We start from the raw sequence: 26,435 nt of genomic DNA, 5'->3' as shown, positions 1-26,435 counted from the left end.
TCCTTCACCTCCACTTGCCAGTAGCCGCTTTTCAAGTCCAGCGTGGAAAACCATTTCGTACCAGATAGCGAGTCCAGAGTGTCGTCAATTCTTGGCAATGGGTAGCTATCCTTTTTCGTTACGTCATTCAACTTCCGGTAGTCTACGCAAAAACTCATTTTTCCATCCTTCTTTTTTACAAGTACTACCGGTGAGCTCCATGGACTAGCTGATGGTTCGATGACGCCGCTGTCGCTCATTTCTTGAATGATTTGACTCACAACTTCCCGCTTCGCCAGTGGAACACTACGTGGAGCTTGACGGATCGGCCTCGCATCGCCAGTGTCAATTTGATGTTTCACAACGTTGGTGCGGCCTGGTTTAGAATCATCCTGGTCAAATATGTTCGCGTACTTTAGGAGCAGTTGTTTTGCCTTACTCTGATATGCTTTCTCTAGCCCCTGCATCCATGCCGTGATGTCATTTGAAAGATCAGTATTACTAGCTGAAACGTGTTCCTGGAGTTGTTCACAGTTAATAACTACTTCAGCCTCTTGGCATCTTCCCAAAATAGCTCCTTTAGTCAGTTTGAGTGGTGACTTGAACTCATTGAGTACTCTTACCGGAATACGACCATCTTGTTGTGTCATAGCCAGGGTTTTTCCTACAAGTATGTTTAGAGCTGATTTGTTTGCTGCTTCGACAACCCACAATTTGTTTGTCCCACAATCTCCATCAACCTTTGCCCAGATGACTGCTTCGGATTTTGGTGGTATTTGCTGACTCTCTTCCACCAGCACTCGTTTACTGCTGTAGCCTCTCTCGTAGCCGAAATTAAGTGGTACATCCATGTTTTTATATCGCATCGTCTTGCTTTGCATGTCGATCTTGATGCCCTGGTCGATTAAGAAGTCGACTCCAATTATGATTTCATCAACAATTTCTGCCACTATAAAATTGTGTACTACCGTGACGTTCCCAATTGCGACTTCACATTCTACTTCTCCAATTACCTGGGTGTCCTCTCCCGTGGCTGTACGTAATCTTGCTCCAAGCAATGGTCTTATCTTTTTGTTGACTAAATCCGCTCGAATGATGGAATGAGATGCACCCGTATCTACAGTCAGTAACCGTTCCTTTCCGTCCACATGTCCTCCAACAGTAAGATTGCTCGATCTTCTTCCAATCTGCGAGATAGAGATTAGGGGGCATTCAATTGCGGGAGCCAGCTGTCGCCCCTTGCGGCTGACTCGATTTAGTTTAACGATTGAGTGGTCTTGGATATTTGCTCATCACCTTCTGCTCTGCGTTTACGACCACCCACATTGTTGGAGCTATTGGGACCGCTGCTGCAATGTCGTGCCATATGACCTGGGTTGCCACACTTGAAACATTTAATAACTCCGGCATTTTTCTGTTGTGATCCCTTCAGTGCTTCCAAAATAGTGTCTACCCAATCTGGTCTTTCCACTTCTACACGATGAGCTTTGTATGCTGGTTTACTCAATAGTGAGGCCGTTTCCTGAGTCAATGCATGTGATACCGTTTCAGCAAATGTCAGCTTTGGGTTTGCGTATGTAGCTCGCTTCGTTTCCACGTCCCGTATGCCATTTATGAAACTCTGGATTTTTACCCTTTCAGTGTATTCCACGGGTGCGTCCGCATTTGCAAGATGAGCCAATCTTTCAATATCTGAAGCAAACTCCTGCAATGTCTCATTTGCTTTTTGGTAGCGGTTTTGCAACTCAATTTGGAATATCTGTTTCCTATGCTCGCTTCCGTAACGTCTCTCTAAAGCGCTCATCAATGTTTCGTAATGGTTCCGCTCGTACTCTGGGATGGTCTGTAAGATTTCCGCGGCAGGCCCTTTCAGTGCCACGAACAGAGCTGCAACTTTATCTTCAGCATTCCATTGGTTCACTGCTGCGGTCTTCTCAAACTGTAGCTTAAAGACCTGAAAAGGAACAGAACCGTCAAAGGATGGTGTCTTTACCTTTGGATTACTCGCTGAAACAGCTGGGCGATTTAGTTGTAACTGCTCCATACGACCTTTTAAATCATCTACTTCTGCCTGAAATTGAGCCATTTTTGCATCCTGCGCTTCCAGTTTTGATGATACCTGTTCCAAAATTTCTGCCGAAATTTCAGACATACGTGCCTCTTGCGCTTCCAATTGAGATGCCATATATGTCTTTTGGTCTTCCAGTTGAGATGACACTTGCGACGTCATTTCTGAAATACGTGCCTCCTGTGATTCCAGTTGGGATGCCATATATGTCTTCTGCTCTGCCAGTTGAGTTTCCATCTTGGATGTAATACGTGTCTCCTGTGACTCCAGTTGGGATGTTATATTTGTCTTTTGTTCTTCCAGTTGTGATGACATGTTGGTGGATATTTGTGATGACATTTCGGACATTTGTGCCGATATTGCAGCCAATATCATGTTCAAGTCTGTGTTTGTAACTGTCTGCGATGTTTCGTTTTTCTCTTCAACTTTTGTTGTTGTTTCGTCCCCATCAGGATAAAAGACAAACTCGTCCACATCAATTCCTTGCGACTCCATTACCTCTCGTAGCCGTGCTTGAAGTTCGATCTTATTTCCGGTTGTATTTAATCCACGGTTCTCCAACTCCTTTTTCAGTTGCTGGATCTTCAATTCACTGAACTTTGCCATGTCCAAGTCGTATTCCCAATCTTCGGAATTTATTCAACAATTCCTCTTCTGACACCAATTGTAACGAATTTACTTGCAAATCCTCTTATTTGCAATCCTCTGCTAAGTTCGAATCACTAAACTGTTGAATAAATAACTCCAATTTGTAGTAATGCAAAATGGCCTTTATTAAAGTACTTCACAATAACACTCCAACTGTACAACGAATAGCTTAATAACCAAACTGATAGCTTAAAGGAAACTGACTTTCAAAATAATAGTGCTATTGCTCGCTAGATATCGTCTTACTCGTAACTGCTTGACAATTCAAATCAAACTGAATTACTTCTTACTCGCCTGCATCGCTTTTATAGTTTACGCTGCATACTTCTAGGCTCTTCGATTTCCAGAAGTTACTAGTTGTTTCGGCTACAAAATCGCCAGCCACAACTACGTGCACAAATTATTGCTCTCTCTTGTGACAACTCAGATAAGGTATATGCATGTGTTTGTAGTTTACAGTCTCCCACACACACATAAGCGTATAAGTAAATTCATCGGTGTGTGACATCTCATCTCTCGCTGCCTTGTATGTAAATGTTGCTCGTCGGAATGTGTACATATGTGTAGACGCAATTATTGATTCGTTTATGTAGATACATAATGATTGAATTATTGATGTGCATTCACGTCACTGCTTAGATCGGCTTAGAGCTGGCAGCACTCCTTAGTTTTGCTAATATTCGTAACAGTATGAATAAATTATTAATATTTGAGGTGAAAGTCTAGAGATTGTGTTAAGCTTACGTTGGCATCTTTATTGGTAATTTACGCTCCTTTATCCATAAAGAGCTTTTTAAAACTATTTCCTGAATGAATTATTGTACAAAAATAACGGTCCAATATGTGGCCTAGTGGCTTAGTTCCTTCCGACATATGTACGTAGGAGGGCAACAGGAAGTCGGTGACCAACTACTGCCAAGCTAATACAAAGTCTTATGCAAACCGTCCCGTTTATATATTCGGTTGATTATATTCGGTTGTATTTGAGTGGAGTCTTTCCATGGCAAGCAACTGTGGCACTAACACATTAAGGGTCGCTGCTGTAAAGGACAGATTTTCTTCCCCATATAACACCTGATCCTGTCCCTGTGGTTGAACGACCAAGATAGAACGCTTAAGAGTTTCTTATGAAGATAAGGAGCAGTGAGCCATATGTGGAGAGCGAAGCTAGCAATAGGCCAGTGTGCTCGGAGAAGGAGTGGCAGGTGTGTTTGAACAGGAAGGGAGGGTGAGAGATGGCGTATATATAATCTATCACAAGGAGGAAAAGATGAGTCAGATGTGAAGAGGACGACAAGTTCGAACATACAAGAAGAGTGGGTAATGACACAACGCAGAGAGACATAGTAAGATATCCACGAATTTTCTTTCCTATATCGAACAACCAAGATGAATCGCTTAGGGGTGTTTAACGAAGATCAAAAGGGTGAACAAGAAAAAATTGGGTCACAAATTAGGAAAATTATACAGGCACAAGCGATGGGTCAGACGTGGAGAGCGAAGTTAGATAGAAGTCAATAAAATGGGTACCTGAATATTCGTATTAACTTGAGTTAGCCTTTTGAGTGGTATATCCCCAAAACATATTAGTTTTTTGTGTAATTAAGCAAGTAGCGTTTGTTACTGAAGATTAATGCGTTTTACGTACTTTAGGGCTTTTAACGACGTCGCCCTTTTAATATAGGGATTAATTATGGTAGTTTGAGAAAAGCGGACATCAAAGAAATTATTTGCTGACTGTAAGTATGAGTCCAATACGTTTGAGTTGTTCTTGAATTGAACTTAAAGTAAGAAATAAGGCCTTTGGTACCTAAAAAGATATTTGTCTGAGTGACATTATTTATATTTTATATTCACACATTTTATCGCTAAAATTTAGTGAAAGGTCCAAAAAAATTTTGTAGCAATATGTTACATCAACAAGTTGCAACTTTATGATACCGTTCAGGAAAAAACTGTAAAACATTGAAAGAAAGGCAAATAGTTTTCTTAACATGTCTACTTTTCCAATAAAGAATGACGGAAGGATTAATGGTGGTGGTTTTTTTCTGATGTCAAAGCTTAAACTCAAGATTGTGTAAGCTGGGTCCAAAGGCTATTTCTGCTAACTTTCTTATTAAATGCAAATTAAAACATATAAAAATAATATTTTTTTCATAAAAAACTACCTATTAGAAAAAAATTATAGTAGCTTCCCTGTAGCGAATCGCACTAGTTCCGCACTTTCGCAAAAAATCGCATACGGAGACGGTACTAGTTCTAGCTCTGCCCGAACGCAGTGTTCTAAACTAGGACAAATAATGAAATACTCCAAGATTTTAATAAAATATTTAATTTAAATACATATGGCTCCGAATTCAGCGCTGTTGATACATGCATGGCTGCCAACTGTCCCGTTGTGCATCCCATTAGGACCAGTTAGGAGGCAGTCATTACACCTGTAGTGCGAAAATGTCGCATTACGTGACTGTATCCCGTTTTTTCTCCAGGGTTGCTGTACAAAGTTATGCCTTGTCTACACCATATGCCATATCTTATATAAGGCTGTGAAGGCTCCTAATTTGTATTTTGCCCCACCCCTTCTCAGAAATCGCCCAATGTTACGACGTCCCTGTTTGCAACAAAGTAAATACTTACATATGTATTTGAGCATTTATGGATGTCTCGCAGTATGTTTCTTTTGCGATTTGTTATTATTTATAATGAAGTGCTTAAGAGTTATTTTTTTCTTTACAAACCAGCCCAACAACAATTGCTTCCATACATTAAAGCATTTTTCTTTTATTTTCTTTTACCTTTGAGCTTACCCGTGTTTGTTAAGTAAATATGCCCGGCAGCAGTGCAAGGAAAAGGCGTTAACTGTCAGGATTTGCAATTGTCAACAACAAGTCAGCCAACAAGCAAACTTAAACAACAAACGCGCCAAATTACTGGAAAGCCAGCGTCTTCCAGCAATTGACCAGTATATGCAGACCGCGTTGAATGCTGCTGATTGCTTTTTTTTCGTGAGTTAGTATGAAGAAAAAATTGTTACTGGTAATCATGTTTATTTAATTTGTAATACATTGCATAGTTGGTGAGACGTTGCTGCGCTGGCAGAAAAGAAAATTTGGTTTCAGTTGAAAATAATTGAGTCGATTTTGTGGTTTTTTCAACGGTGCTGTGGGACTGATGGATCACTGATTGAGAGTTGGTGTACTTAAACTTACATTTATAATTACAAATCGATTTTCTCTTACATTTACTTTTGATAAATGCTTTCTTAAACCAATTAATTAAACTCTACAGCAGAAATTTCGTAACAGGGTAATCATATTGTTACGAATATTAGCAAAACTAAGGGGTGCTGCTATCTCTAAGCCGATGCTAAGCAGTGACGCGAATTCACATCAATAATTCAATCATTATGTATCTACATAAACGAAACAATAATTGCGTCTACACATATGTACCATGTACGTATACGAGCAGCGGAGAGTCAATGCACAAACACATGCATATGTCTGAGATACTCCTATAAGTATGCAATGAGAAAAACTATAAAATTGTGCAATTGTAGTTACAGCTGAGAAGTTTGACAGCTGCTGGACTAGTAGATTATGGAAGCGCCCAGAAGATGCGAAGGTTGAAGTCAAAGAGTATAAAAGGCGGCAATTGTAGAGGCGCTGGAATTCAGTTTGATTTGAGTTGGCAAGCAGTTTCGACTAAGACGCTATCTAGCGAGCAAGAGCAGAATTATTTTGAATAGTAGAGTTTCATTTGAGCTATCAATCAGTTTTGTTATTAAGCAAGCTATTCGTTGCACAGTTTGAGCGTTATTGTGAAGTACTTTAATAAAGGCTATTTTGCATTATTACATATTGGAGTTATTTATTCAACAGTTTAGTGATTCGAACTTAGCAGAGGATTGCAAACAAGAGGATTTGCAAGTAAATTCGTTACAATATTATTTTTCTGAAAGGTGGCGTCGCACAGAAAGTTTTCTAAAGAAATAATATTCCATCTCGTCGCACTCTTAGTTTACATTTACTCTACCACTAAAAAACTTAACGAGACAGACTCAAAGCAGTGAATTACGGAGTCGGAGTGATACTTTTCCAACCAGCTGCTCAATTTATGTGTCTCGAAGCTCCTTAAATAACCGAAATACTGTCCTTTGAGTATTTAGAGTAAGCTCTGTACTAATGTAATGACACTAACGGCGGGTGACACTGTATTTCATCATTAACAATGCCTACACTTTTGGTCTAACGCTACAACAAAGTCTCCAAGTCATTGAGCAAAAAAAAAAAAAAAATTATAATAATCATTAGAACAACGCTGCCCTGAATTTAACTCAAAAAGCTTCTAAGCCACATCGTGCTTGCAAGCTCAAGAAATCTTCATAGTAAGGCCAGTGATTTTTTGTTTAAAATATAATTTAGCCCCGGGTTCCAACAACTTCTTACTGAGCTATTCAAGCTTAGTTTTTAAAAGTGGGTAAATGAAATTAATCAAATTGCCTGCCGTTTGGGAGCTAACGTTGCCCAACACACAAAAATGTAGATCCAGTACTATGCCCAAACCTGGAGGAGTCTAAGATCGAACTTGTTCTTAGTTTCGAACGAAATTAATTCAAGCAAATTAATTTTTGTTCTGACAGAATTTTTACTGAAACTACTTGTTTACCCAGAGCTGAAACAGGGGGTGATTGCCAACACATTTCTTTCAATATCCCAAAGAATAATCAGCTTTGCTGTGGAGTTTCATATACTTCTAGAGCTAAAATACCAAAGCTAATTGGAAAAATGAGAATTTACAAATTTTGTATCTTTAAGTTGGGAGCAAGGCAGTACTGAAAACACGCCCTTTCCAAACATCCTAAAAATAGTGGCTCGCACACTTGTCCCTTTGTTATGCTAGTCTACATACATATATGCTGATCGGGATGAATTGTCATTCCCATAGTATGTTCAATAGATTTAGTGATGACATGTTATTGTGTAGTATATTTAGTATTTATACTAAGTATTTTTGTAAATTCTATTTTTAATCATATTTAGTCTGATTAATTGTTAAATTTGTAGACTAATAAATAAATAAATACCACTTAGGATTGCCGACCACTGTCGCGGTCCGATTACGTTATGAAAAACAAAAAAACAAAAATTCACTTAACCACTTTTCTTGCCCCTTTCCTCACGAGCTGAACCTGTTACCTTATGCGGCAGTTACTCACGAACGTACGTACCAAAAACGTGTCAGCTGACACAACTTATCTTATGAGTGTGCAATGTAAACGAAAACTCACCGACGTGCAACGCCCGTACGTGCGTAGCCCGGAACGTAGAAATCAAAACAATTTTGATTTTTTCCGTAAGAACGTGTCAGCTGATCGCTCTCTCAATAGACATAGTTGCCTAGTAAACTTTTGTGCGCTAATTTTTGACCGTTTGCAGTTTTATGCAAAAACACCTAATTAAAGTTTGAAAAATTGTGAAAATAATTCGAAATAATTATGTAAAAGTGCAGATTGTAAATATGTAATCTATTTATCTTTATTTAGTATTAATTCCAGCCTTTTCCAACATCAAAAATTAAATTGGAAAAAGTTGATGTTTCCATAAGCATGCATGCAAAATGGTCAATGGCAATAGTGGTTATCTGTAAACAATACACACACAAATATTTTATGTACATGTACACAGACACACACATTGATTCCTACGGGCTTCAGGGGTCGGTCAAACGTGTTTCGTACGACAAACGTCCATACGTACGGCACACGTCGGTGGGTAATTGCCGCTTTAGTTTTAATAGGCAAGCGTACTTCCGACTGCAGCAAAGTCGTTCCACTACGCTCTTTCATTATTTTAGCCCAATTTCAGTAAATACATAAATTATGTTAATAACATTTAATCATAATCACGAGCTCCCAACGTGCCCACTCATCTTAATTCCATAACAACAACGACTGGACGCCTATGTAAATACCGCAGCTTGAAGTGCTTCTTTAAGTAAACCATGAATTGCAAAGGGAAATGAGCCAAATTTTTTTAAAGGTTCACCCAAGAGCTCACCACTCAAAGTAATATTTAAGCACTTAACTGAGTACCGACCATTAAAAAAATATCATGAAAGGCCGTTGTTAGAAACAATACACAAATATGCAAGACAACATCGACTACTTACAAACATAGCAAATACTGCGTTATTATTTGTCTATGTACAATCGTAAAGAAAAAATGCTGCAATAGCTATCAGAGCTATGATCAGTTGCTATTGTTCGTAAGTTCTGCTGATCATGCAGTTATGCATTCAACATGGCAATTGTTTGCTAAATACTTGTAAACCGTGCGGTAGGTTTACGCTAAACAAATACACAAAAGCATGGCAAAGGGCATCAAGAAACAAGTAAGGAAGGCTAAGTTAGGCTATAACCGAACATTACATACTCAGCTGCAATATTACAGCTTGCAAAACTTTTAATTACCTTCTTTTAAAAGTGGGCGGTGCTACGCCCATATTCCAAAATGTTCTATTCTGCGTCATAAGGTCAACCCACTTACCAAGTTTGATCGCTTTATCCATCTTTGGTAATGAATTATCGTACTTCTTCGGTTTTTCGAAATTTTCGATATCGAAAAAGTGGGCGTGGTTATAGTCCTATTTCGTTCGTTTTAAACCGCGGTCTGAGATTAGTGCCCAGAAACTTACATACCAAATTTCATTAAGATACCTCAAAATTTACTCAAGTTATCGTGTTTACTGACGACGGACATGGCTGAAGGAATTTATTTTTTCGCCCATATTATTTTGATATATATAAGTCTATATCTATCTCGATTAGTTTATGCCGTTACGGGGTACCGTTATGCGAATAAAATTAATATACTCTGTGAGCTCTGATCAGCTGAGTATAAAAACATGGAAATAAAATAAAATCGGGTGGGTCAAATAAGAAGAAGATTTTTTCCTTAAACAAACACAGGTTCAGTAGCAATAGTTGGTAGTTAGCTTATTTAGCTATCAACTACCGACCAACATAAACACGTCATACATAAATGCAAACACACAAAACATGCTTTGGATGTGCAGCAAATCATAGTTGCACGCATAATCAGCTGCCAGCCATGTTGCAGACGATGACCAATGTGGATAATCGCTATTTTCTTTGTTGCTGTTGCTGCTCAACATAACCAACACCCATTCGAGGAGTGTATGTCGTCAAGATCACTTGAGATTGCATTTACGATATGTTTGCTTAGACACAAAGATGTGTGTGTTATATTAAGTACAGCGTTGAAAGAATTAATAGTGACGGTTGTCAACTAAATATAATAAATATTTATGAACTACTCGCATTCGGAATGCTACGAAAAAGCACGTGGAGTTGTTCAAGTTGGATACGTGAATAAATGTATGCATGTCTCCTGCTATCTTATGTTTTCCCCTTCTTTTTTACCTATCTATCTGTAGCTTCCTTCCTCCGTTATCTTTAACTCTCTCGTTACGTCTCATCTTGCTTTCTTCTCTAGAACTCTCTCTCCCTATGTATGTACTTTTCCTCTCCTCATACCTTCCAACTCTGTCACTCTATGTTTTTTCGCTCCAGATTTGTTTACCGGTATCTCCATATCTCTCTGTCTCCTCCTCTACTCTCCTTCTCTCACACACTAGAACTTTATGTCGTGCAATTGAGTTCAATAAACTGGCTTTAAATTTTCAGTCAGAGAAATCCACTCTTGCAGGTGGGTTTTAAGCGGGAGTCATTGGCGGCCACCGTGGTGTGATGGTAGCGTGCTCCGCCTATCACACCGTATGCCCTGGGTTCACACCCCGGGCAAAGCAACATCAAAATTTTAGAAATAAGGTTTTCAATTATTAGAAAATTTTTCTAAGCGGGGTCACCCCTCGGCAGTGTTTGGCAAGCACTCCGGGTGTATTTCTGCCATGAAAAGCTCTCTGTGAAAACTCATCTGCCTTGCAGATGCCGTTCGAAGTCGGCATAAAACATGTAGGTCCCGTCCGGCGAATTTGTAGGGAAAATCAAGAGGAGCACGACGCAAATTGGAAGAGAAGCTCGGCCTAGATCTCTTCGGAGGTTATCGCTCCTTACATTTATTTATTTTTAGTTTTTCATTGGTGCCGTATGTCGTATCGCTGTAGTCGTATCCCTAACGTAATGAGCTGTTTATCGTTACGACGGTAAACCAAAAATCAATTGGTTAGCTACGATACGGAGTCGTTGACCATTTTTTGGTTTAAGAATCTTCCTAGTTTTATTTCTCACTTTACCTCTCCCCGTTCCTCTCCTCTCAACTTCCAATGGCAAATTTTTAGCAAATAGAATAAATACGATGTTTTACAACAGATTGGACTCTGGTCAAACTTCCATAAAAGAGCTTCCCAGCATCACTCTCCAGCTTTCTATAAAGCTCTTTTGAAATTAAAAAAAAAACGTCCAGAACTCGGCACGGTATGACTAGCCGAGCTGGCTATGGCACCTGCACATGAGCGAAACCGCTCAGTAGCAAAAAAAGCACGGGGTGAAAATGACCGCCGCTCGCTTGTTGCATATTAATAAAAATACCGACGTAATAATATGTGATCATGTTCTTTCCTAAGTTCGTCTGATACTGATCTCAATTCTAATTTTGCGTATATAGGTGTGTCATATAAATACGTTCACGAAATTATTTGTTTGGCTGTGTGAGAATACCGACCACTGATAAAGGTATTAGAAGAAGCTCTGTCACTTTGGATGCACTCATATTGGAGCTTTGATTCTAACTGTGAGTAAGGTTTTAAAACCTCACATAGTAAGCATATTTTTGCGGTGATGCTAGCCTCGAATGCCGTGAGAAGCGCCTATGCTAAAACACAGACTCCAACATGAACAACTGGCATCAACATTTGCTTTAGTTGCTTGACTCACTCCTCTAGTGACCATCAATGCTAACATCAAAGCTTCAACATGAAGACAGCGTTAACTGTATGAGAAGTACGTACAAACTATATAGCACTATTTATTCACACATCACCGTAAAAGCATTTCAATTTGCTTGTTTTGGGGTAAGTTGGTGCTGCTGCAGACGCATCGTAATTGTAAGCTTTTGTTCCGAACTGCTCCCTGTTATAGTCATTTTAATGTAATAACCAATGGCCCCATCATCGTCGACAAGCGTTTGCAATAATTATGTAAATAGTTGTTAAGAAACGTACACTATTATAAGCATGCATATCTACATTTAAATATAAGTAGGTATGCATCTAGTCCATGCATAGTTAAGTGGGCAACTGAAGCAGGCAAAACAAATGCCGACACCGACAAAGTGTGTGGCGACGATAACGAGGTTGCTAGCTAATCGAAGTTGAAAAAGGAAAGAAAACTATACAGCGAGGTCCGGAAGTCCACAGCTGTTTATAAAGTCAAAAATATTTTGAATTTCTATTTCCGATAACCTACCCAGATTTTTCAAAAAGGGGCTTGCGAATACTCTTATACTTAGCTGCAACAAGTCAAAGATGCTACAAGTCAGGCATATATATAGAAATACCTGAACAATCCGTAAAACTCCTGCAGTGGTCATTATGCGAAATGCCCATCTTAAATGTGAAATTCTCATCTTCGAGTAAATTCCAGCCCCACCTTAAATTAATCTTTAAGCTATTTTGTGTAGATTTGTTAGCTCGAATCAGAAACCTCTTCCAATTATTCCTACTGGAAAGGATAGTATTAACCACATTTCGTTGTGTGCCTCAACTTATCTGCTTTAAACTCAACAACCGACAAAGAATATATTACAATGATTTCGGACTTTCAAGAGCAGAATATAAGATACCCTTCGAAAGAGGAATAAAAGGAGGGCCTTGCATGTACTAGGGATATTAAAATATACACAGACGGCTCGAAACTGAAAAAGGAAAATGGAGTTGGACTGTACTCAAAGCACCTGCAGGTAAATCAGCCATATCGGTTTCCTGACTCATGCAGTGTCATCCAAGCGGTGTTCTTTACCATGGACAGAACAGCTAGATTACACCAGGACAGCACGGTCTCAGACGCCAATGTAACGAAATCGATCTTTGTCGATAGTCTTCAAATGTCAATATTAACAAGTAAGGAAGGCTAAGCTCGGGTGTAACCGAACATTACATACTCAGTTGAGAGATATGGAGACAAAATAAGGGAAAATCACCATGAAGGAAAATGAACCTAGGGTAACCCTGGAATGTGTTTTTATGACATGTGTATCAAATGGAAGGTATTAAAGAGTATTTTAAGATGTAGTTGGCCATAGTTCTATAGGTGGACGCCATTTAGGGATATCGCCATAAAGGTGGAACAGGGCTGACCCTAGTATTTGTTTGTACGATATGGGTATCAAATGAAATGTGTTAAAAAGTATTTTAAAAGGGCGTGGGCTTAGTTCTATAGGTGGACGCCTTTTCGAGATATCGCCATAAAGGTGGACCAGGGGTGACTCTAGAATGCGTTTGCACAATATGGGTATCGAACGAAATGTGTTAATGAGTACTTACGAGTAATTACGTGAACTGAGTTTAGTAAAGATATATCGATTTTTACTCAAGTTATCATGTTAACGGCCGAGCGGAAGGACGGACGGTCGACTGTGTATAAAAACTGGGCGTGGCTTCAACCGATTTCGCCCCTTTTCCCATAAAACAGTTATCGTCCTAGAGTCTAAGCTCCTACCAAATTTCACAAGGATTGGTAAATTTTTGTTCGACTTATGGCATTAAAAGTATCCTAGACAAATTAAATGAAAAAGGGCGGAGTCACGCCCATTTTGAAATTTTCTTTTATTTTTGTATTTTGTTGCACCATATCATTACTGGAGTTGAATGTTGACATAATTTACTTATATAATGTATAGATATTAACTTTTTTTTTAAATTTGACTTTAACATTTTTTTTTTTAAGTGGGCGTGGTCGTTCTCCGATTTTGCTAATGCTTATTAGGCATACATATAGTAATAGGAGTATTCATACCAAATTTCATAAAGATACCTCAAAATTTACTCAAGTTATCTTGTTAACGGACGGACGGACGGACATGGCTCAATCAAATTTTTTTTCCATACTGATGATTTTGAAATATGGAAGTCTATATCTATGTATCTCGATTCCTTTATACCTGTACAACCAACCGTTATCCAATCAAAATCGAATCCAACTTGATGAAGTCGGATATCATGCGGAGGTGCCGAACCCCGCTGACGTTCATAGTTCAGCTCAATATCTCTCTTTGTTGGGATCCTAAGCATAGCGATATTAAAAGAAATGAATTTGAAAACGAGTTTGCCAGGAAAGGTTACTAAATAGACATTAGCGAGGCGTATTTGCGCCATTGCACCGATGCTACTACGGTGGTGCATACCAACAAGCTTGCTCTGCAGATGCTCTCAGAACGGGAAGCTTCTCTTCCTATGATTCATTACTTTCTCTGCCGACCTAAAGGTATTTAGACAATACGGGACGGTGGATCTTTTGCTCCTAATTTATTTAATCAGATAAACCAAGTGGTTCTTTGAGGACTTCTAGGAAGTAATTTGGTTTGGCAAATGGTAAGCTGAGAATTGAAACGCTTTGACTGCGTATGTTTGTATGATTCTTTACAGCTTTCCTTTGTTTTTGTAATTATTATTTTCTCTTTCGATACTCAAGGTTTCAAACCAAGCTTGTTGTTGTCGCCTGTACTTAAAGAGGCAGCTCTTGCTCGTGTTATTTAATTGTCTTGAATTCAGCAAATAATTCTATTTTAGTTTCAATTTTTTCTGCTATCCATTGGATGATTGTGCGGAAAAGATTTATTGAAATGCAATCAAACTGAAATCAAAACTTTAACTACGATTGTTTGGCAAAAAAGAATCTAAAAAAAGTACACCAAGCCCATGGCTGTAGCACCAAGTGCCTTGTACACAAACACTGTTACCACGAGGACCATGGTAAATAGCCGCAAAAACGCATGCACCCACACACAAATTGCATGAACAAATACTTGCTATACGAAAGTGAACAAAAAATGCAAACAATCAAACAAACATGGCGCAGACGTGCAGACAGCGATGCACAAAAACAAGTACACACCGAGGAATTAGACTGTTTTTTGGACAACTTTTTATACCTTTCATGAACATGAAATGGTATATTAACTTAGGTCCGATGTTTGTAACGTTGAGAAATATAGAAGATAGACTCACCACTAAGTATACCGAATTGATCACGGCGACGAACTGAGTTGATATAGCCATGTCAGTCTGTCCGTCCCTCCGTCTGTCCCCCCGTCTGTCTGTTTGACCGCAAACTAGCCCCTCAAATTTTGAGATATCTCAATAAAATTTAGCACAAGGATGTATTTTTGTATTATATTAGACATTTGTCGGATCCGGTAGGATCGGACGACTATAACATATATCTCCCATACAACCGATCGTTCAGATAAGACGATTTTGGTCATTCCTGCCGCAATTTAGAAAGTATAAACGTGAAACTCGGTGATATATATTTTAATATATCATAGGAAATTTTCTGAAAAAATCACTTTGATCGGAGCTATATATAATATATATCTCATACAAACGATCGTTCATATAGAAAGATTTTTGGCCATTTCTCCTTTAGGTTCCAATATAAAAACGTGAAACTTGGTGATATATATTCTAATATGTCATAGAAGATTTATTGTAAAAAACATTTCGATCGGAGCTATATATAATATATACACCATACAACCGATCGCTCAGATATGGGGGTTTTTTGCCATTTTTTATTTTATACTAGAAAACCCGGCAGACGTTGTCCTGCCCTAAATTTGGACTATCTGCACACATTTTAATAAGCTTTTTCCGTCTGACTCTGCCCTCCCTTCTCTTCACTTTTTCCTAATCCTTTTATTCACTCCTCCCTCCGTCGATCGCAACCAAACCTATGTAGTAACCACCGCGTGAGGTTTACGCAACTTGTGTGAATGTTTGAACAAAATCGACCGACGCATCTCTTCAAACACCGGCGACCAACTAACACACATTTTAGCCTTTCTTTTTATATATATAGATTTTAATTTTTCACACTTCACTATAATATTAAACGAAATGTAGATTTTCGTTGCTTTTGAAATTCGGCTTAAAAATTGCACATGGAACAACTAAAGACTCTCCTGAATTTAAAAAAAATGTCTTAGTACCTCAAATCTCGGGCCCCCTCACAAACCCCGGGCCCCCCTCGCCGGCCCTGGTGATGTGCTATACTTGATATCATTCGCTATAATATTTTTTATTGATAAGCACGTTGTTAAATTAAACACCAACCAATTACACGGAAGTATATCCGCACTACCTGAAAATGTGAGTGCCGGTGCGTATACGTAACATTTTATTATTACGTATAAACTAATAGAAAAATTTGCAATAAAATAATATTGCGACTATAAACTGAGATATAACCTATCCTATATTTCAAGTTAGATCAAACTACACACGTGGTGCAAAACAAATTCAAAATCGGTTCAGTAGTTTAGGAGTCCATTGGCCTCAAACATAGTGACACGTGTTTTTTATATATTAAGATTTATCTTAAAAATTGTTTAGGTATGTACATCTGTTCACTATATATTTATTATCTTATACATCCGATTATTTGGAGATTACGAACGGGATAAAATTATTGTTTAGCCCCATTCATGAAAGGTATGAAATCCGAAGACAGTCCCCTCCTTACTTGTTTTTTCATTACAATCACAGCTAACCTTAGTACAAGTTCGTGGCTACAATACAAATGTCATTGCAGTACGAAGGATACGAGTTGTGGGTATGGAAATGTAGCAGGGTGCTATAGCAAACCGGGAAAAGTAATTGTTGTATGGCAGCTTGTGATTGCATTCCTATTGCAAAACAATAAAAAGTTCTAAGTTATAATACTACGAATTGTTGTAGTCTATGACAGTGACGGCCGAATAAAGTTAGCAATTCATTGCGCGTAGCCGCACAGCCTCCGAAAGACTACGCTTGAATTGTCCGAGTAAATACAATTCGTTTTGTTTTCAACCTTGGGGGGGGGGGGGGGGGGGGGAGTAAGGCGCGATAACCCCGAAGGGTTTAGGCGGAGATTCTCTTCCATTTTGCGTCGTGCATCTTTTAATTTTTCCTACATTAGCGGGACGGGACCTATTTGTTTTATGCCGACTACGAACGGCATCTGCAAGTCAGATGAGTTTTCACTGAGAGCTTTTCATCGCAGAAATACCTCGAAGTGTTTGCCAAACACTACGGAGGGGCGCGCCGATGTTGCTATGCCCGGGGCGAGAACCCAGGATCTTCGGTGTGGTAGGCGGAGCACGCTACCATCACACAACGGCCGCCGCCTTGGGAAATGCTATGCTTTAAAAAATGCATATATTTTTCAATAGAGCTGTACTTACTGTAAAAATATTGATTTGATCTGATTTTGATGTAACTGAATAATGAGACACTCTAAAAGATTGCCTAAATAGGAAGACGATTAACAGAAACGAAGTCTATAAACCGAATACAGCATTGTGATAGTAACTTTGATGGTATTAAGGCTAAGAGAAAGTGGATGTCAAATATAGTGAACCGTCTATAGAACGAATAGTGGGAAACATTAAGGCATCAAATCGCGGGTAGGTAATCCACCAGTGGGAAAATACCTTTTTTTGTTCACCAAATTAGCTAACATACATAGCTCTTGTACTTACATACATAGGTAAAGAAAAATTTATGTTATTCTCATGTTATTTAAGATGAAAGCAAAGTATGATTGATTTAGGTCAAATGCCATTAGTGAACCGCACTTAGATAATAAATATAAATAAAAGTTGGCAGGGTAATCCTCATAGATACCAAAACTAATGTTTCATATTCTGTAGGCTTCTGGTTTGTGTATAAAAAATTACTAATTTTTAATATCAATTCACTTCAGCAGTAATGGTATGGCTTTTAAACACTTTCGTGGTGCGTTCGAGTTTTTTGAGGGGTTGTTTTAATTAATTGCGTAAATAATAAATTTCTTTGTAACATTACCTACTCTGCATTCTGTTATCCTCAGTTCTGTTCATTACATTTTTATTGTTCTTGCGATTTGGTGAATTACCTACAGCCTGTTTCACATTTTCCACTACTGCCCGTCGTTGGCGATTGGCACGCTGTGACAGTACGAAATGACACCATTACTTTTCCTCTCCAAACCATTTTGAGAACCTGATAAAGGCTGTGAAGTTCTTGATGTCATACACTTCGACCTGGCAAAGATTATCAAGAAAACAAGCTCTCAGGAAACGCCGACTTGCGCCACTTAGGGCCATAAAGTTGCCGATGAGGGGATCTACCATATTTAATTAGCGAGCTTTGCTCATATTGCTTTATACAATGGTTTTTGTTATTGATATTAGAGAAAAATTGTAAGTTTACAAACGGCGATGGTTACTAGGATATGTTTCTGAATTTCACTTCTTCACCAGCTAGCTTTTCGTGAGCTGAGCGTTGAACTCGAATCTCCAACATTCATATCAGTGCAAAGGCAGATGTCTTTAGCTGCTAAGCCATCTACCGTTTTCTCTTGTTCATCCACCTTGAAAATCCTGCAGCAACGACGATAAGGGGTCCCTCACCTTTCTACATGCCAACCTTTCTTCATGTCTACCTATAAGTGTGGAGATTTTATCTAAGGGCGAAAACTTGACGGACCGTGGTGTGGTGCTAGCGTACTCTGCTTACCATACCGAGGGTCTTGGGTGCAAATCCCGAGAAAAGTAACGTCAAAAACGCAATCTTATGTATGTCAGTAACATCGCTACAATCACGCAAGATGTTGCGTTCGCAATTATAAAGGAACTTCAGACTTAGCAATTGAAGCTTATTTCACTTTGCTTATTCACATTTTTATTTTGCTATATGATTGAAATAAAAGTTTTCAAGTAGTAACAGTAACCTTATAGGAGTGGAAGTTTGGCAAATTTGCAGTTAATATGCAGGGTGTAGAGATTTATAAATAATGGGTTTATATGTATTGTAACGAATTTACTGCAATTCCGCTTATTTGCAACCTTCTGCTAACGTTCCAATCACTAAACTGTTGAATAAATAACTCCAATATTCGATAATGCAAAACGGTCTTTATTAGACTACTTTCAAAATAGCACTTCTATTGCTCGACATATAGCGTGCTTAAATCAAACTGATTTTCGTGCCTCAACTGTTGCTGCTTTTATAGTGTTTGGTTTCCTCGTTGACATATTTCTAGGCGGTTCTATTCTAGAATTTACTAGTTAGTTAGCAGCTATAAAATTACCAATTATATCTACGTTTATAGCTTCTCATATGCGCGTGTGTATGTGAGTGTTATTTTCACAAATTATTGCCTACTTTTGAGCGCATCTCAGATAAGATATATGCATGTGTTTGTGCGTTTTCTCTCCGCTGCGTGTACGCACATATGTGTAGACATAATGATTGATTCGTTTATGTAGATATAAGTGACTGCCTGCTTTATTGTTGTTGTGGCTTCATTTACCTAACATCAGACTAGTGATGTGAGTATATTTAGTGTCACTAATATTCATCACAGTATTATAATTTCCAATTTCCTCTTAAGTATATACCTGTATAGATATACATATGTATGTATATCTCTGCCCTTTAAGCTGTTTGACACTTCTCCTTTTCTGTTGCAGACTTGCGGTTGTTTGGTGAAAAGCAAAAAAGTAGAAGTTTTTCCAGTTATAGCGAACAGCGATTGCATACAAACAAGTTCTATGACCTTACAAACACAAAAGCGAAAAATCACAGTGAGCAGACGCAGAAAACACGTACAAGCAGGCCATAAAAGCAAACAAACACAACAATGGAAAATTCAAAGTGCCATTAAGTTTCAGCTTTCATTCATTCATTCATTGCCGCCCGCCAACAGTCAAGCAGAGCTAACGCCGCTTTGGATTCAAACAGCTGGTATTTCGTTTGACTATTTACTTATTTTTTGTTTGGATGAGCTTCAAAAAAAAAAAAAAAAAAAAAAAAAATGCTAGAGCGGGAAAGTATTTTTTTCTTAAAAAAAAAATTAACTAAAAGCTTAAAAGGAAAAACTGTGTGTAAGCGAGTTCAAATGTTAAAAACTTTTGACATTTAAATATGCCTTTAAAGCTACTCTCTGAGTAAATTTGTAAAAGCAACTCCACAAATGTTGCAGTTCATTGAATTGTGGGCCCAGCGGGTAATAATATTACACCTTTCTTGTTTTTTTTTTTATTTGGGGCGGTTTTGTAATAAGAAAATAAGTAAAAGAAAGCACATGCAAAAGAGGGTACAATGAGAGATGCAGAAAATACGAAGAGTTAAGAGGAAGGCATAGATGAAGAGTAACAAAAACAAAAGTGAAGTTGTCCCTCTGAGTAAACTGTTTGTTAGTTGCTAAGAGAGCAACCTTGCTCTTTGATTTACAGCAATAAAGCGCTGCACTGTGGGGCAGAAAAACCTATTTTGGGGTAAAAAGTCATGTGTAACGCTTTTTGTAGCTGCGCAAGCGTTGTAAATATATTTTTTCTATTCTTTTACCCTGCATAATAAGGTCGTGTGGCAGTGCTACCCTGCGAAACCAGCTGACCGTGACATTTTATTTTCGTAAGTTCACCAATTTAAAGCTAAGAAATCTTTAATGGGACTCTCCGTACAATCTTCCCCCTTACACTAATCGGTTAAAACTAATAAATCTTCCTACCCTTGCAAGTCGTAGAGAAATGCGAGGTGTACTATTTATGGCTAGACTTTTAAATGGATCGATCTCAAGCCCATTTCTTTTGAACGAAGTAAACTTGAATGTTCCATGCGGAGTTTCAAGGCATTATAAACCTATAATTCTTAAACAATGCAGAAGCAATTTCCAACTAAACGAACCTTTCCTATGTTTGTGTGAAGATTATAACTCTCACGCGAGAATAATTGATGTTTCGGACTCGCTCTTTGCCATAAAAAACGGTTCTATCTTCTCTTAATTAAAAAATTATATTTATAGTGTTAATCTATTGTCTTTTGTATATCTCAGCTGATGAGTTTCTCTGTAGCTGAGCGCTTTTAGATCTCGGCGCTTAAGAAGCCACTGCCTCTCAAAGACTCGGTAACAAAAAAAAATATAAATTATAAATAAAACATAAATAAGAATTAGGATACAAATAAAAACAAAAAAAAAAAAACCATGTATGAATGAAAAAAACCAAAAAAAATAACACGATTAGCCTGGTTTCATCGGGCCACTTGAGGGCAGTGCGCTGCCGCAACGTCCGAGAAAAAAATTTAAATAAAGGCCATAATTGCTACTAATGAAATGTGCTTATGATATTCAGCTGATACACGGAGTAGCCATTGATCTTCTTTTCATCCACTATCAAAGTTGCCAATATCAAAGAAGTAACTCTATTAAGGTTTAACCATTTATTTAGGTAACAATTTTTTTCAGAAAAGAAAATGCCATAAGTTAACATTTCTTGTTTATTTTTTGTAAAGTGTGCATTCGGACTGTTTACTAGTTGGCCCTCAAATTCTCGTACATGCTTTCAACTGGCGAATTAAGCATGGCGAAGTGGAAATTGTCCCCCGCTGTATTTTCTTTTCTATAGTTCCGAAGTACATAGTGAAAATCCAGCTTCTATCGAACTAGTTTTGATTTGGCACTTTAGGTCCAGTTCTGCAACGGAAATTAAAATTAAAAATAAGGATAACATAATTACTTATAATAGCAGAGTTTGATTCTTTGCTGCCCATTTCAACATGGAAACGAAGGCTTGGTAATACTCATATATCAGATGTTTTACAGAATATTATATGGCAAGCCCATGTCTGCATATTCGATGCAGCAAACATCGAATCAGTCCTCTTTATATAGCATATGAATTCTACGACGTGCTGATTGATCTTTACCAGTATGGAGTCAGCCACTGTACGAAATCTTAAGAAATGATCGTGTAGCCAGAGCAGACTGCCCCATCCGTTTGCCTATTACACATCAGTTGGATAAAATAACATAAGCAACACTACAAAGTCGGTAAGGTTGAGAAGGGCCTCTGCGCTTCATTCGTAACTATACGAGGCTTTATGGCTAGTCGTTATAAAAGAAGTGGAAAGGAAACGCAAAAAGTGACGGAGTCATCAGGCAGATGGCATTTTCGGTTGGAAAACATGTTACATATCGTGGGGAATATTAGCAATTTCGATACCTCACTATGCGGATAGTAAAATAATGCTGCACCGCAACAACAACAAGGAAAGCAGATGAAAGAAAAATCAGGCACAAGTATTTACATTGAAAGAGTAACTAAGAGCGCAAACAACATTACACACATGTACACAGCAATGAAGGGCGCACATAAGCTTACACAAACTACAGATATACATGTATACAACGAATATGAGATACAGATAGATGAGAGAAGTAAATAAGCAACTAATTGAGAAGGCTGTTCGGGAAAAGTTTAGGCGCTGGGAAAAATAGGCGAACGAGGAAAATGAGGGTATAAAAGCAGCGAAATTCTAGGAAAGATTGAACCGGTTTTATTTTAACTTGCAATAAGTGAAGTACGGGAATACATTTAATTGTGAAGATCTCTTACCATAGTTGTGCTGTTAATAATGAGAGTTTTTTTGTACAGAAAATTTGAGTTTATTTATTCGACAGCTCAGGGACTCGAACGATATAATGTAGACAGAGAGAGCCAAAATGAAATCAAAATTTAGTATTAAGCCTATGAATCAAGCGAACATTAGTGTTAAAGGATTCACCTGCGCTGCAACGAGTAGATATAAAAACATGAACTCTGTCTGTGCATTGAATGGGCGTTAGTTGCATTGAAAAAGATACGACCTGCTAGTTTTGGTAGACTAGGAAATTTGTAATAAGGTTAGGTGCCGATTAAGGAAAAGAAAAAGAATAAGAAAATTCAGAAATATTTACATCAAAGACAACATTTGCAAAATTATCGATCGGACCTCAGTATTTTTATATTATCCTGTTAGAAAAATAATAAGGAAACTATTTTTATCATTAGTGATTCGAACTCAGAAATTGAAGTATGTTCATCAATTGCAGTCGACAGGCCCTTCGTACAACGCAATACTCAACGTCAATAATTTTCAACCACTTCTCTGTCTGAAACGCAAGTTGCTACAATTCGTTCTCAATTATCGCGTTTGTTTTCTCATTTTCTTTGATATTATTTGTGCGGAAAGAAACAGTTAATACTTTAGCACTTGCTTTGTCGCAAGTTGCAAGATGAATGCCATAGCTATATTTTTGCTACTTGTGCTTTTTTGCATGGCTTTGCATGTCAATAATTTGCATACTTTTTGCTTTTTTTTCTAGGTGTAACATTATTTATGCCAACTACCACTTACAAGCTAGGCTTTGCTCTCGTGGGGCAAACCTACATACATCTGGTTAACTTTTTTGCAAACTAATTTGGCGTATCGTAACTTAATTAATATAGAGCATATTTAAATTATGTTTCAAATGAAGTTATTCCTGCAAAACTTTGTAGTTTTGCCGAGCAGCAAAAAAAGTTATTAAATTTGTATATGCAAGAGTATGCAGATATATATATTTTATATCATTTGGAGTATCTATCTTTCCTTCAGTGCATTGCTTGTGCCTTCTCTTTGCCAACCATTTCAATGCTCATTATTATATGTATATACTATTTATTACCATTGTGTCTATTTTACTCTGCTTCATTAATTAATGATTTTTCAATACGATGACTTTGCTTTCAAAATGCTACAAATGAGCGCAATTGTAATTTTACAAAAACAAAAGGAGTGTTCATATTTTGTAAAACAAACAACTCTTCCGTGGCTTTGATGTATGAAATTGCGAAAAACAAAAACTTTTATAGCAATAAAGTAGTTATGCATTTGTAATGTAAGAGCACACAGCTGGTACGATGCAAAAAATTAGATCAGTTTGGGTGCATTAGGGATTAGTCGCATTAGTCATGCATTACGGAATAAGTTTTTTTTTTCTAAATACTTATGTTTCTTGAAGAGCCTAATTGACTTCTTCTTAAGCCCACAATGGTATGAAGAAGAACTTGTAGGCTCGGGCTTTCAGTGATCTCTACGGGCTTTAAATGGATTTTTGGAAACTTTTTTGTTTAATGATCAAATGAAATATATAATATTGAATCAAATGCGTAAGTCCTCTTATTTTTAAAAAAGTTTTTTATAGGTGTGTTATTGAATAGTGATACTGTAGACCGGGTTTCAAAAAAGAGTTGTACGAGTCCGCTCTTAAGTTTGAAGCTTATGTTGAGAGGGTTTCGGAATTAAAATAAAATTTTTTTTTTGATCCTTCGAAACAGACGCAATTGGTTTTTTTTTTTTTTTGTTGCAACTTGGTTATTGGACATCCAATATTTCAAAGTGGTACATCATTATTTTGGTCTTGTAAAGCTGCGTATTTGCTTTTAATTGTCTTTCGAGCTATGAAGTCGTTTTTACTTGATTAGGGCAGCTAATTGGGTTTCTGCATTATTTTCGAAGATAAGTCATTTGAGTTCTTCATTTTTATCGACAAGTTATCGGACTAATATCGAATAGTTCTCGGTTAGTTATGAATTATTTAACGAAAAGTTGTTGATTTGTTTTCAGAACGTTGCCAATTTGTTATCGCCGTGAAACAAAGTTAACGAGTTGTTATTAATAAATTATCGATAAGTTGTCGGAGAGTTATCGAGTTATTATAGAAAATTTGTCAAAAAATTATCAAAAAATTATAATTATGTTATCAAAAATTAAACGCGTTTTACCGAAAAGCTGTTGATTACTTATCAAAAAGCCAACGATTGGTTTTTATATAATCGTCGATTGTAAATAGAGTAGATCTAAGAGGGCTACCCGGAGAGACCATTGTGAACGGCGGTGCGACTCCAAAAAGCCCACTCTAGATATCACAGTAATGTAATTGGCACTCTGGAAATTACAGATGGAAGCCGGAAATGACATGCGCGCTCTTTCTTATAACTGACTTTCCAGACTTGAAAGCAGGCTTTTAACACTCACATATGATGGGAGACTTGCCGACCATTAGTAGTAGATAAAGAAGCTAGCAGTAAAGTTCATCACTGCCAAGGGAGTGCAATGAGCTTTGTCTAATCTTAGCCTATTCAAGTCACCAAGACCGAGTTGGGTCCATTCCTATCTATTACGCCAGGGAATAAACCATATAGCCACATTCTTTTACAATCTATATAGGGCATCGCTTCCACTCGCTACATTCGAAACAGGTGGACAGAGTTTAAGGTAGTATTTGCACTAAAGCCAAGGAAACCCGAGCGACTGGAAATCGCCGTATCCACCAATTAGCCTCAGCTCGTTTTTGCTAAAGGGTGTCGGGAAAATTTTGCATCTGCACATAAGGGAGGTCAATATAAACAAAATCCTTCTAAGAAGGAATGAACTTGCATATCAGTCAAGACAATCCAAGGTAGTTGCTTCGTAGCCTTACGGAAAAATTAGAAAAGGATTTATAGTCTTAAGATATAACCTTATGCGTATTTGTATTCAATTTTTGGAAAATTATTCCAATAACAAAGAAAACAAATAGTTATAATTTTTAAGAAAGTTACTTGTCGAGATTTGAAATCTAATCTAGGAAGGAGGAATATGAGTCGATCTACCACTTTCTCTGCCGATGTCCGGGGCTTCAAAGAAGAAGGCTCAGATTTTTGGGCTCACGGTTCTTCGACAGCCTGGAAGAGGTGAGGAAGGCGGACGTCTCGCTCCCTCTTGGGTACATCAGAGAAAGCAAGTGGTTCATTTAGGACCACTAGGATAATGTGGTTAAACGAATGTGCCGCTACCCTGCACTTATTGGGGGCACTCAAAATGGACAAAAATGTCTGCGAGTGGTAGTATGTGTAACACTCTCTTAACCTAACCTAACCTAACCAGAAAATTAGTTGTAATATAATTTTCAGCAGCATCATAACCTGTAAAAGCGAACAGCAATCGAATGAGAGGCGCAGACAAAAATATAATTGATTGATTTCTATGGTGAAATATCATATACCATTTTTTTCGAGCTATTTTCATCGTTTTTAGGATTTTTTTTTTGAGCGTATACAACCCGACTGCCCACAGTAGAAGTGAAGAAACCGAACATTTAATTAAATATCATGTTAGCATTGACGCCAAATTGTTTAAAAAAATAGCATACTGAATATTCTTCGCTCCCAAAGGAAACTATGTAGAATTCTACATTTTTTTGATGAAAAACTAGAAAGTTTCGCTTTTTGCGTGGAAAACTATCAAGTTCTTGTTTTTTGTGAAAGGCGAACCCCTTTCGTATACATATTTGCCAGAAAAACGAGCATGAGTCAATCGTTTGGGAGATGTGCGACGTGTAAGTCTCCCATGGGATTCGATCAGTACCCCCAGTAGATACTTTATTGTTATAATAAATATGTACACAATCATATTGAGTCTTCTATCTATGAAAAGCATTGCTTTAGAAAGTAGGCACATCCTTTTTGTTGGCTAATTACATATTTGTATTTATATATACTTATATTAACGTTATTCGTAGTAAGTATTGTGATAAAAGCAAAGTAACTATGTACATATGTATGTGTGTGATTATATAACTAAAAGTTCCATCAAACGGAAATAAAAAGAAAACACACTAACGTTAATGCTCATCCTGGTAAAGTGCACAAATAATGCTCAATCAATAAGTTTA

At 37.7% G+C, this 26,435-nt stretch overlaps 1 protein-coding gene across 1 annotated transcript in view; it reads right to left on the bottom strand.

The window, feature by feature from the left end:
* Positions 1–26,435, bottom strand: part of LOC137252678 (frizzled-2-like) — a 184,044-nt gene that overhangs the window by 20,825 nt on the left and 136,784 nt on the right. The window lies entirely within an intron of this gene.

The sequence above is a fragment of the Eurosta solidaginis genome, chromosome 5, assembly GCF_040869045.1.
Source record: "Eurosta solidaginis isolate ZX-2024a chromosome 5, ASM4086904v1, whole genome shotgun sequence".
Classification (NCBI taxonomy): Eukaryota; Metazoa; Arthropoda; class Insecta; order Diptera; family Tephritidae; genus Eurosta; species Eurosta solidaginis.
The sequence above is the reverse complement of the archived record's forward strand: the minus strand, read 5'-3'. Positions and strand labels throughout refer to the sequence as shown.